Source organism: Pseudophryne corroboree, chromosome 4, assembly GCF_028390025.1.
Source record: "Pseudophryne corroboree isolate aPseCor3 chromosome 4, aPseCor3.hap2, whole genome shotgun sequence".
Taxonomy (NCBI): Eukaryota; Metazoa; Chordata; class Amphibia; order Anura; family Myobatrachidae; genus Pseudophryne; species Pseudophryne corroboree.
In genome coordinates this window covers 203,066,480-203,079,262 of record NC_086447.1, presented here as the reverse complement: position 1 = coordinate 203,079,262, position 12,783 = coordinate 203,066,480, and positions in this window count along the sequence as shown.

Sequence of the window (12,783 nt, the reverse complement as noted above, 5' to 3'; positions counted from 1 at the left end):
CAGGCCAGGGCCAAGAGCATGGTCACTTTCCATGTGAGATGCTTCAAATCCACAGATTTGACTGGTTTTAAACCAATGTGATTTGAGGAATCCCAGAACTACGTTGAGATCCCACAGTGCCACTGGAGGCACAAAAGGGGGTTGTATATGCAATACTCCCTTGACAAACTTCTGGACTTCAGGAACTGAAGCCAATTCTTTCTGGAAGAAAATCGACAGGGCCGAAATTTGAACCTTAATGGACCCCAATTTGAGGCCCATAGACACTCCTGTTTGCAGGAAATGCAGGAAACGACCGAGTTGAAATTTCTTTGTGGGGCCTTCCTGGCCTCACACCACGCAACATATTTTCGCCACATGTGGTGATAATGTTGTGCGGTCACCTCCTTTCTGGCTTTGACCAGGGTAGGAATGACCTCTTCCGGAATGCCTTTTTCCCTTAGGATCCGGCTTTCCACCGCCATGCCGACAAACGCAGCTGCGGTAAGTCTTGGAACAGACATGGTACTTGCTGAAGCAAGTCCCTTCTTAGCGGCAGAGGCCATAAGACCTCTGTAAGCATCTCTTGAAGTTCCGGGTACCAAGTCCTTCTTGGCCAATCCGGAGCCATGAGTATAGTTCTTACTCCTCTACGTCTTATAATTCTCAGCACCTTAGGTATGAGAAGCAGAGGAGGGAACACATACACCGACTGGTACACCCACGGTGTTACCAGAACGTCCACAGCTATTGCCTGAGGGTCTCTTGACCTGGCGCAATACCTGTCCCGTTTTTTGTTCAGACGGGACGCCATCATGTCCACCTTTGGTATTTCCCAACGGTTTACAATCATGTGGAAAAAACTTCCCGATGAAGTTTCCACTCTCCCGGGTGGAGGTCGTGCCTGCTGAGGAAGTCTGCTTCCCAGTTTCCATTCCCGGGATGAAACACTGCTGACAGTGCTATCACATGATTTTCCGCCCAGCGAAAAGTCCTTGCAGTTTTTGCCATTGCCCTCCTGCTTCTTGTGTCGCCCTGTCTGTTTACGTGGGCGACTGCCGTGATGTTTTTCCCACTGGATCAATACCGGCTGACCTTGAAGCAGAGGTCTTGCTAAGCTTAGAGCATTATAAATTTACCCTTAGCTCCAGTATATTTATGTGGAGAAAAGTCTCCAGACTTGATCACACTCCCTGGAAATTTTTTCCTTGTGTGACTGCTCCCCAGCCTCTCGGGCTGGGCTCCGTGGTCACCAGCATCCAATCCTGAATGCCGAATCTGCGGCCCTCTAGAAGATGAGCACTCTATAACCACCACAGGAGAGACACCCTTGTCCTTGGATATAGGGTTATCCGCTGATGCATCTGAAGATGCGATCCGGACCATTTGTCCAGCAGATCCCACTGAAAAGTTCTTGCGTGAAATCTGCCGAATGGAATTGCTTCGTAGGAAGCCACCATTTTTACCAGGACCCTTGTGCAATGATGCACTGTTTTTAAGAGGTTCCTGACTAGCTCGGATAACTCCCTGGCTTTCTCTTCCGGGAGAAACACCTTTTTCTGGACTGTGTCCAGAATCATCCCTAGGCACAGCAGACGTGTCGTCGGGATCAGCTGCGATTTTGGAATATTTAGAATCCACCCGTGCTGTTGTAGCAGTATCCGAGATAGTGCTACTCCGACCTCCAACTGTTCCCTGGACTATGCCCTTATCAGGAGATCGTCCAAGTAAGGGATAATTAAGACGCCTTTTCTTCGAAGAAGAATCATCATTTCGGCCATTACCTTGGTAAAGACCCGGGGTGCCGTGGACAATCCAAACGGCAGCGTCTGAAACTGATAGTGACAGTTCTGCACCACGAACCTGAGGTACCCTTAGTGAGAAGGGCAAATTTGGGACATAGAGGTAAGCATCCCTGATGTCCCGGGACACTATATAGTCCCCTTCTTCCTGGTTCGTTATCACTGCTCTGAGTGACTCCATCTTGATTTGAACCTTTGTAAGTGTTCAAAAAATTTTTTAGAATAAGTCTCACCTAGCCTTCTGGCTTCAGTACCACAATATAGTGTGGAATAATACCCCTTTTCTTGTAGTAGGAGGGGTAATTTAATTATCACCTGCTGGGAATACAGCTTGTGAATTTTTTTCCATACTGCCTCCTTGTCGGAGGGAGACCTTGGTAAAGCAGACTTCAGGAGCCTGCGAAGGGGAAACGTCTCGACATTCCAATCTGTACCCCTGGGATACTACTTGTAGGATCTAGGGGTCCTGTACGGTCTCAGCGCCATGCTGAGAACTTGTCAGAAGCGGTGGAACGCTTCTGTTCCTGGGAATGGGCTGCCTGCTGCAGTCTTCTTCCCTTTCCTCTATCCCTGGGCAGATATGATCTTATAGGGACGAAAGGACTGAGGCTGAAAAGACGGTGTCTTTTTCTGCAGAGATGTGACTTAGGGTAAAAAACGGCGGATTTTCCAGCAGTTGCCGTGGCCACCAGGTCCGATGGACCGACCCCAAATAACTCCTCTTCCTTTATACGGCAATACACCTTTGTGCCGTTTGGAATCTGCATCACCTGACCACTGTCGTGTCCATAACATCTTTTGGCAGATATGGACATCGCATTTACTCTTGATGCCAGAGTGCAAATATCCCTCTGTGCATCTCGCATATATAGAAATGCATCCTTTAAATGCTCTATAGTCAATAAAATACTGTCCCTGTCAAGGGTATCAATATTTTTAGTCAGGGAATCCGACCAAGCCACCCCAGCTCTGCACATCCAGGCTGAGGCGATCGCTGGTCGCAGTATAACACCAGTATGTGTGTATATACTTTTTATGATATTTTCCAGCCTCCTGTCAGCTGGTCCTTGAGGACGGCCCTATCTATAGACGGTACCGCCACTTGTTTTGATAAGCGTGTGAGCGCCTTATCCACCCTAAGGGGTGTTTCCCAACGCGCCCTAACTTCTGGCGGGAAAGGGTATACCGCCCATAATTTTCTATCGGGGGGAACCCACGCATCATCACACACTTTATTTAATTTATCTGATTCAGGAAAAACTACGGTAGTTTTTTCACATCCCACATAATACCCTCTTTTGTGGTACTTGTAGTATCAGAAATATGTAACACCTCCTTCATTGCCTTTAACGTGTGGCCCTAATAAGGAATACGTTTGTTTATTCACCGTCGACACTGGATTCAGTGTCCCTGTCTGTGTCTGTGTCGACCGACTAAAGTAAACGGGCGTTTTAAAACCCCTGACGGTGTTTTTGAGACGTCTGGACCGGTACTAATTGTTTGTCGGCCGTCTCATGTCGTCAACCGACCTTGCAGCGTGTTGACATTATCACGTAATTCCCTAAATAAGCCATCCATTCCGGTGTCGACTCCCTAGAGAGTGACATCACCATTACAGGCAATTGCTCCGCCTCCTCACCAACATCGTCCTCATACATGTCGACACACACGTACCGACACACAGCACACACACAGGGAATGCTCTGATAGAGGACAGGACCCACTAGCCCTTTGGAGAGACAGAGGGAGAGTTTACCAGCACACACCAAAAACGCTATAATTATATAGGGACAACCTTATATAAGTGTTTTCCCTTATAGCATCTTTTTTATATATTTCTAACGCCAAATTAGTGCCCCCCCTCTCTGTTTTAACCCTGTTTCTGTAGTGCAGTGCAGGGGAGAGCCTGGGAGCCTTCCCTCCAGCCTTTCTGTGAGGGAAAATGGCGCTGTGTGCTGAGGAGATAGGCCCCGCCCCTTTTTCGGCGGCCTCGTCTCCCGCTCTTAACGGATTCTGGCAGGGGTTAAATATCTCCATATAGCCTCCGGAGGCTATATGTGAGGTATTTTTAGCCAAAATAGGTATTCATTTGCCTCCCAGGGCGCCCCCCTCCCAGCGCCCTGCACCCTCAGTGACTGCCGCGTGAAGTGTGCTGAGAGGAAAATGGCGCACAGCTGCAGTGCTGTGCGCTACCTTTAGAAGACTGAGGAGTCTTCTGCCGCCGATTCTGGACCTCTTCTTACTTCAGCATCTGCAAGGGGGCCGGCGGCAAGGCTCCGGTGACCATCCAGGCTGTACCTGTGATCGTCCCTCTGGAGCTGATGTCCAGTAGCCAAGAAGCCAATCCATCCTGCACGCAGGTGAGTTCACTTCTTCTCCCCTAAGTCCCTCGTTGCAGTGATCCTGTTGCCAGCAGGACTCACTGTAAAATAAAAAACCTAAGCTAAACTTTTCTAAGCAGCTCTTTAGGAGAGCCACCTAGATTGCACCCTTCTCGGCCGGGCACAAAAATCTAACTGGCTTGGAGGAGGGTCATAGGGGGAGGAGCCAGTGCACACCACCTGATCGGAAAGCTTTACTTTTGTGCCCTGTCTCCTGCGGAGCCGCTATTCCCCATGGTCCTTTCAGGAACCCCAGCATCCACTAGGACGATAGAGAAAACACGGTGATGCCAGCAGGCCAGTTGCATACTACAGCGCTCAGCTAGACACGGTAGCGCGATCCCTCCCCACATGCTTGCGAAGCGTTGCTGCGATAGCATTGCTAGTGACAAAAAGCGAAGATGTCGTGCTAGGCCACAACCTCACAATCCATACGCCACATGCAGTATCAGCCTTATTGAATTCTGCCCAAACCAGACACGTCTCATCAGCGAGGTTTACAAGATGGGAATTGGCACTAATGGCCCCCGTAAACATCACCATAAGGAGATGCAGTGCATTAAATCCTGCAACGTATCTCCCAGGTGTGCCTGGTCAGGCACAAAGGGTGGAAGGTGAGAGGGATGGGGAAGGAGGATTTAATACAAAGGAAGATACACATGATTGTATGGAATATTTGACCCAAAATTTTACCGCAAGGCCTGACATCAGTGACAACCCACTGGAAGATGCAGAACTCACGTTCTACACGGACGGTAGTTGTCATAGACAGTCAGACTCGGGAGACTTGTGTACTGGATACGCAGTCGTAGATGACCAAGACACCATAGAAGCGGAACCGCTAGGCCCACCTCACTCAGCCCAGGTTGCTGAACTGGTCGCCCTAACCAGAGCATGTGAATTGGCTAAAGGTAAGTCAGCCAATATCTACACCGATTCTAGATACGCATTCGGAGTAGTCCATGATTTCGGAGCCCTATGGCGTCTCAGAAATTTCATGACGGCCGCTGGTACACCGGTAGCGCATGCAGCTCACATAAAAAGGCTTCTAACAGCGATACAGGAACCCGACAGAGTGGCTGTTATCAAATGTAAAGCACACACATATAGCCAAGACCCGGTATCACTTGGTAACAGCCGAGCAGACGAAGCTGCTAAGTTAGCAGCTGCTACCCCCATACAGACAGACACCACACAATTGATGGTATTTAATACCATTAACACACAGAAGTTGTGTGAAATGCAAAATTTGTGTTCCACACAGGAAAAGGCAGTCTGGAAGGCAAAGGGATATGGCCAGGAGTCCTCAGGACTCTGGACGGATGGACATGGTAAACCAGTGGCCCCCAGAGCATATCTTCCATGTCTGGCTGAAGCAGCTCACGGGCTGACTCATCTAGGCAAGGAAGGGATGTGCAAATTGGTGAGAGCATATTGGTGCGCCCCAGGATTCTCCTCTCATGCGAGTAAAAGAGCAATGTCATGCCTTACCTGTTTGAGAAAGAATATTGGAAAGGCAATACCTACAGAACCATCCCATATCCCACCTGCCGGCGGCCCTTTCCAGGTAATACAAATTGACTTTATACAATTACCCCCTTGTCGGAATTTGAAATATGTACTTGTTTGTATAGATGTTTTCTCAAATTGGGTCGAAGCATTTCCTGCGGCTACAAATACCGCTATGTTTACTGCTAAGAAAATTGTGCAGGAATTTGTATGTAGATATGGTATCCCTAGAATAATCGAAAGTGATAGGGGTACCCATTTTACAGGTGATGTCTTTCAAGGAATGTGTAAGTTGATGGGAATTGATAGCAAGCTGCACACTCCGTACCGTCCACAGGCGAGTGCGAAGGTCGAAAGAGTGAACAGCACTATTAAAAATAAATTGAGTAAAGTGATGGCAGAGACAGGATTGACATGGCCAGAAGCTTTACCCATTGTATTGTACAGTATCAGAACCACTCCCAGGTCCCCTCTTAATCTGTCTCCCTTTGAAATCTTGTTTGGTCGACAACCGCATGCCATGATTAACCCTCAGGATGATTTGAAATGTAACAATGAAGTAACTGTAAAGTACTTGATTAACATGAGTAAACAGTTAAGGAATCAAAATGATAATCTGAAGTTGGTGATTCCTGATCTACCTGATAGTAATTGTCATGACATTGAACCTGGGGATTATGTAATGATACGGAATTTTCTACGCTCAGGTTGCCTTATTGACAGATGGGAAGGACCATACCAGGTCTTATTGACTAGCACTACAGCATTGAAGGTTGCTGAGAGAGAGACTTGGGTCCATTCATCCCACTGCAAGAAGGTTGCTGATCCAGAGAAGTCCCGTGATAAGGAACAGACGGTAGAGGTTGTATCACTGGAGTGTCTGTTCCAGGAGGACTGAGGCGGCACCTGAGCCTTGAAGACCGAGAGCTGTTGTCGACTCCCCACTCCCTTTTATTGTTTTTCTCCACTTCCCATCCCCTCTCCCTCAAATTTCTTTTTCCTCCTTCTCATTCTTCTCCGTTTCCTCCTATAAGATGGACTTGCCCCAAGAGACTGTGATCCGGATTTTCCTGTTGACCATGATGTTGACCAGAGCAGTCTGTTCCGGCGAGAGTACCATGGAGGTCGATAGAGGTTCTGGAATGGGTTCTGATGATAAAGATGGAGGCGTAGTTTTCCAAGATCAACCTAACCAACAAGCAAAGGCGAGTATCAGAAAACGATCCGATAGCATTGACCATAGAAGGAATTGTGACGGATTGTTAGCTGAGGAAAACTGTATCAGTAGGCTCTGTAACAATGTCATTGAAGATGGGTGCATTAAGAAATGCCAATCCAGTTTTAATATCCATATGGACCGGCATCCATTGAGTGACTATCACTCCTTAGTGGGTAATGTGTTAAACAAAACAGATTGTTGGGTATGCTCTCAAGTACCTCAAGGTCATAGCAAATCAGGGCTAGTACCATTTCCTTTAACGATAGGGGAGGTACTTGAGTTAAATGGTGGGAGACCGGTGGACAGGAGGTTTAATATCTCCAGCCCTCCTAGTTTGAAGCTCCACCAATACCATGTGGATAGGTCCCTATTATGTTTCAACATCTCCAATCCCAGAAAGCCGGGAAATTGGGAAGTGTCATGGAGTAACCACACCATGACCTTTTCGCATAGAGCAGATAGAATGCCCACAGATACAGAGCTTGTACGCCACATAGCCAGTAGAGGAAAATCTTTCCGGTATAGGTACACCTTAGGAAATAGGATTACGAGAGTTGGAGAAGTATCACCAGGATACTGTGCACATATCGTACAACCTGATACGTGTATTAAGCAGATGGAAGAATTAGGGTTAGGAGATTTCACCTGGAAGGTGTGTAATATGGTTATGTCCTTCTCCGTCCCATATGTTCTCCCCGATGATGCATATTTCATATGCGGGAGAAAGGCGTACAAGTGGCTTGCCCCAAACTCTGAAGGATTGTGTTATATTGGAAAAGTATTGCCTGAAGTGATGACTGTAACACATGATAAAATGAAAGACATACATCGTGGTGCCCAAGCTCCTTATACTCACACTCATTACGAGCACGTAGTTAAAAGGCAACTGACAGAAAGGTTAGAGCATCCGGCCTCTGATCTGATAAGTGAATCCACCGGGATTCAATTCTTAATCGCGTTAGATTTCACCCGCACCGCTAGAGGAGTGCTAAATTATAAATACATATCGGCGCTCGCAAATTTGTTAGATAATATCACTGAAATGTATGATGACACGTTTAGATATACTGGAAGGGAACTTCAAGCTTATAAAACAGAACTGGTGCAGCATAGAATGGTTCTTAATTACCTCACAGCAGTGACAGGCGGATATTGTGTTACATTGGCAACACAGTACGGCGTGAAGTGTTGCACGTATATCACGAATAGCACCGAGGATCCGGTCGAGGTCATAGACCAAAAGATGGACGATATTCTCCAATTGAAGTGGGAATTTCGCCGAAAACACAATCTCACTCTTGCTGCTGTAGGTAATGAGCTGACTGGTTGGGTGTCATGGTTGAACCCGCGAAATTGGTTCTCCGGTTTGGGAGACTGGGCTCAAGGAGTCATAATGGATGTTGGGAAGTTTCTCCTATGTATCTTAGGTGTTGTCATATCAATTGGCTTGATATTTAGATGCGGTCAGGCTTTAATGAAGTGCAAACATCGTACCAGGGTAATGAGTTTGAGGAGTGAGGAAACTGTAATTAACCTGGATTTGATTTATGACCCAATGATAGAAATAATGATGTAATGAAAATGCGATTATACGGTCCGTTTCTTTCACCTGTTTTTCTGGTTTTTCTCCAAGATAAAAAGACCCACTTGGACGAGGAAGTTGACGAGACGCTATACAGACAACGGATAGACCAAAGAAGAAGTTTTGACCACTTGAGATACGGACATTTGATGAACTTTGCCATGGATCCCCAGTTTCCCTAGAATTCTTAAACTTACGCTAGCCCAACATTTTTTGTAAATCTAATGGCATTGACAAAGCTTTTTGCTCACACCTAATGGGCAACACAGCGCAAAGAAGACGACTTTCAACTGATACCGAACAAAACTTCAACCGACAGATGTACATTAACCTGACATAGAATACCACCGCATTTACCGTAATTATGTCTTTTCTTCATTTCTACAACCCTCAGGTAATGACACACATAGTATAGGGAATACAGGCACAGATATCAGCAATCACATATTCCCCCATTCATGTATCATCAACTAAAATGTGCTCCCCATTTTGTTCAAATCCGAAAAGAGCTCGGTAAAGTTTGACAGCCCATCCACAGACCCGTACCACGGGATAAGAAGGAATTCAAATGTATACTTCGCAATACCTCGAAGCTTGATTTACAACACGTACGGCACGATGATACATGACCCCCCAAACACGGATTCATACACACATGCTTCTGCTATCTCACTAGGTCATACCCTCTTCACACCTACTCCTCTCTCCTCCCTTACCCAACCATGGAAATGAATTAACCCCTGACATATATTTTTCTCCTTTTGAAATGTTTTAGAAGGTGGCAGTTATTATTGACTGCCAAAGGGTGGACTGTCAAAGTCAGAAAAATATCTCTATGCACACTACCATATTTGCACCTCACACAGGTCCGTGCTGCGCATGCGTACGCTCTCCCGTACGTGCGCATACTCACAGTCGCGGGCACCCGCAGGCGCATGGTATGCGTATTTACGGTAGAGTTTATGCGATCGTAGCGTGCGACTCAATCATTACATATTTTCACTAATAAGGTATTTTATAGATCATGGTTCCTTTGATAGATTCTGAAAGTTTGGTTAATATAGAATGTTCATGAACAGAGAAATCCCTCTTTGTTTGATACGAAGGGTCAGACAGGAGTAATACAGTGGTGTTTAGTATCCATCGGAAGAATATTTAATTAGAAATATTCCGGTGTTGGTTTGAAGCAGATCAATCGCTCGTGCGAATAGTTATGGACATAAGAAGTTTATGAACATTTACTTTATTTGCACTTTATTACCCATGCGGCGGGAAACCCAGTTTCCCTCCCACCTGAGCAGTTGGAAATAGTCACAGCCCACCTGTATGAATCAACCTATGACCTTTTGTTATAATGCGAAGCCGAATTCCTGTGTCCAATGAACAATGAGATTGTAGGGACCATTGAATTGTATTGTGTGTGGGGCATAAATAGGCAGGCCGACCGTATCCAGTTCACTCTCTTCAACGGTTCTCATTGCTGATAATCGGGAGCTGGATATCGAGGCGCATGCGATCGTTTCCCCTTGTGCGTAAGTTTTCTCCGTAATCATATTGTCTTACTGTGAGCCATCTCTCTCTCTCTCTCTATCTCTCTCTCTCTCTCTCTACTCTTTCTCTCGTATTTTCCTTTAATTGTATTGTATTGTATTTCCCGTGTAGTTATCTGGTTAGTTGGTCTATGTTATATTGTAGTGTATCATTTGTACTGTGATTCCTTTTTCAAGTATAATACATATAATAGGTTTTGGACCCTAAGCCCAGGTATCTGTGTATTCTTTATAGGGTTAAGTATTCTCTGAGCGTCGGTGACGCTCAAGCGGCTTTGTAGTTAATCAGGTTACACCAGGTTGCACTTACACTCTGTCTCTACACTAAGGTATACTGTGTATCTCATTGTTAAAGGTATAGATATAAAGGTTTTAACGTTGTAAGCGTCTGCACCGCTGGTGATCTCCTCGTGGTCCCGAGCGTACGCTACGCTATAGCGAATCATTACGTTAGTCGGCAGCCAATAGCGTGCCTGCCTGTGATCACTGGGCCGTAAGCGAACGTGACGCTTGAGCGTCTCGACTACGGTTGAGCGATCGCTACACAACTTGCGTACCCTTACGGTACTTCTTACGTAGATAGCGTACAGTGTTCTTAGACCTCTTAAAGTGTTTTATATATGATAAATATTTAGCTTTATCACACGCCTGGCTGAAGCCAAGGCCAATAACATGACCACTTTCCACGTGAGATATTTTAGATCCACGGTTTTAAGTGGCTCAAACCAATGTGATTTTAAGAAACTCAACACCACGTTGAGATCCCAAGGTGCCACTGGAGGCACAAACGGGAGCTGAATATGCAGCACTCCTTTCACAAACGTCTGAACTTCAGGTAGTGAAGCTAGTTCTTTCTGGAAGAAAATCGACAGAGCCGAGATCTGTACCTTAATGGAGCCTAATTTCAGGCCCATAGTCACTCCTGCTTGTAGGAAATGCAGAAATCGACCTAGTTGAAATTCCTCTGTTGGGGCCTTTTTGGCCTCACACCAAGCAACATATTTCCGCCATATGCGGTGATAATGCTTTGCAGTTACATCTTTCCTGGCTTTAATCAGCGTAGGAATGACTTCCTCCGGAATGCCCTTTTCCTTCAGGACGGCGTTCAACCGCCATGCCGTTAAACGCAGCCGCGGTAAGTCTTGGAACAGACAGGGCCCCTGCTGCAGCAGGTCCTGTCTGAGCGGCAGAGGCCATGGGTCCTCTGAGATCATCTCTTGAAGTTCCGGGTACCACGCTCGTCTTGGCTAATCCGGAACCACGAGTATTGTTCTTACTCCTCGTTTTCTTATTATTCTCAGTACCCTTGGTATGAGAGGCAGAGGAGGGAACACATAAACTGACTGGTACACCCACGGTGTCACTAGAGCGTCCACAGCTATCGCCTGAGGGTCCCTTGACTTGGCGCAATATCTCTCTAGTTTTTTGTTTTGGCGGGACGCCATCATGTCCACCTGTGGCCGTTCCCATCGATTTACAATCAGCGTGAAGACTTCTGGATGAAGTCCCCACTCTCCCGGGTGGAGGTCGTGCCTGCTGAGAATGTCTGCTTCCCAGTTGTCCACTCCCGGAATGAACACTGCTGACAGTGCTAGTACGTGATTTTCCGCCCATCGGAGAATCCTTGTGGCTTCTGCCATTGCCATCCTGCTTCTTGTGCCGCCCTGTCGATTTACATGGGCGACTGCCGTGATGTTGTCTGACTGGATCAGTACCGGCTGGTGTAGAAGCAGGGATTTTGTCTGATTTAGGGCATTGTAAATGGCCCTTAGTTCCAGAATATTTATGTGTAGGGAAGTCTCCTGACTCGACCATAGTCCTTGGAAGTTTCTTCCCTGTGTGACTGCCCCCCAGCCTCGAAGGCTGGCATCCGTGGTCACCAGGACCCAGTCCTGTATGCCGAATCTGCGGCCCTCTAGAAGATGAGCACTCTGCAGCCACCACAGCAGAGACACCCTGGTTCTTGGAGACAGGGTTATTAGGCGATGCATCTGAAGATGCGATCCGGACCATTGGTCCAACAGGTCCCACTGAAAGATTCTGGCATGGAACCTGCCGAAAGGAATTGCTTCGTAAGAAGCCACCATCTTTCCCAGGACCCGCGTGCAGTGATGCACCGATACCTGTTTTGGTTTCAGGAGGTCTCTGACTAGAGATGACAGCTCCTTGGCTTTCTCCTCCGGGAGAAACACTTTTTTCTGGACTGTATCCAGAATCATACCCAGGAACAGTAGACGTGTCGTCGGAACCAGCTGTGATTTTGGAATATTCAGAATCCAACCGTGCTGGTGTAGCACCTCCTGAGATAGTGCTACTCCCACCAACAACTGCTCCTTGGACCTCGCCTTTATTAGGAGATCGTCCAAGTACGGGATAATTAAAACTCCCTTTCTTCGAAGGAGTATCATCATTTCCGCCATTACCTTGGTAAACACCCTCGGTGCCGTGGAGAGTCCAAACGGCAGCGTCTGGAATTGGTAATGGCAATCCTGTACCACAAATCTGAGGTACTCCTGGTGAGGATAGTAAATGGGGACATGCAGGTAAGCATCCTTGATGTCCAGGGATACCATGTAATCCCCCTCGTCCAGGCTTGCAATAACCGCCCTGAGCGATTCCATCTTGAACTTGAATTTTTTTTATGTATGTGTTCAAGGATTTCAAATTTAAAATGGGTCTCACCGAACCGTCCGGTTTCGGTACCACAAACAGTGTGGAATAGTAACCCCGTCCTTGTTGAAGTAGGGGCACCTTGATTATC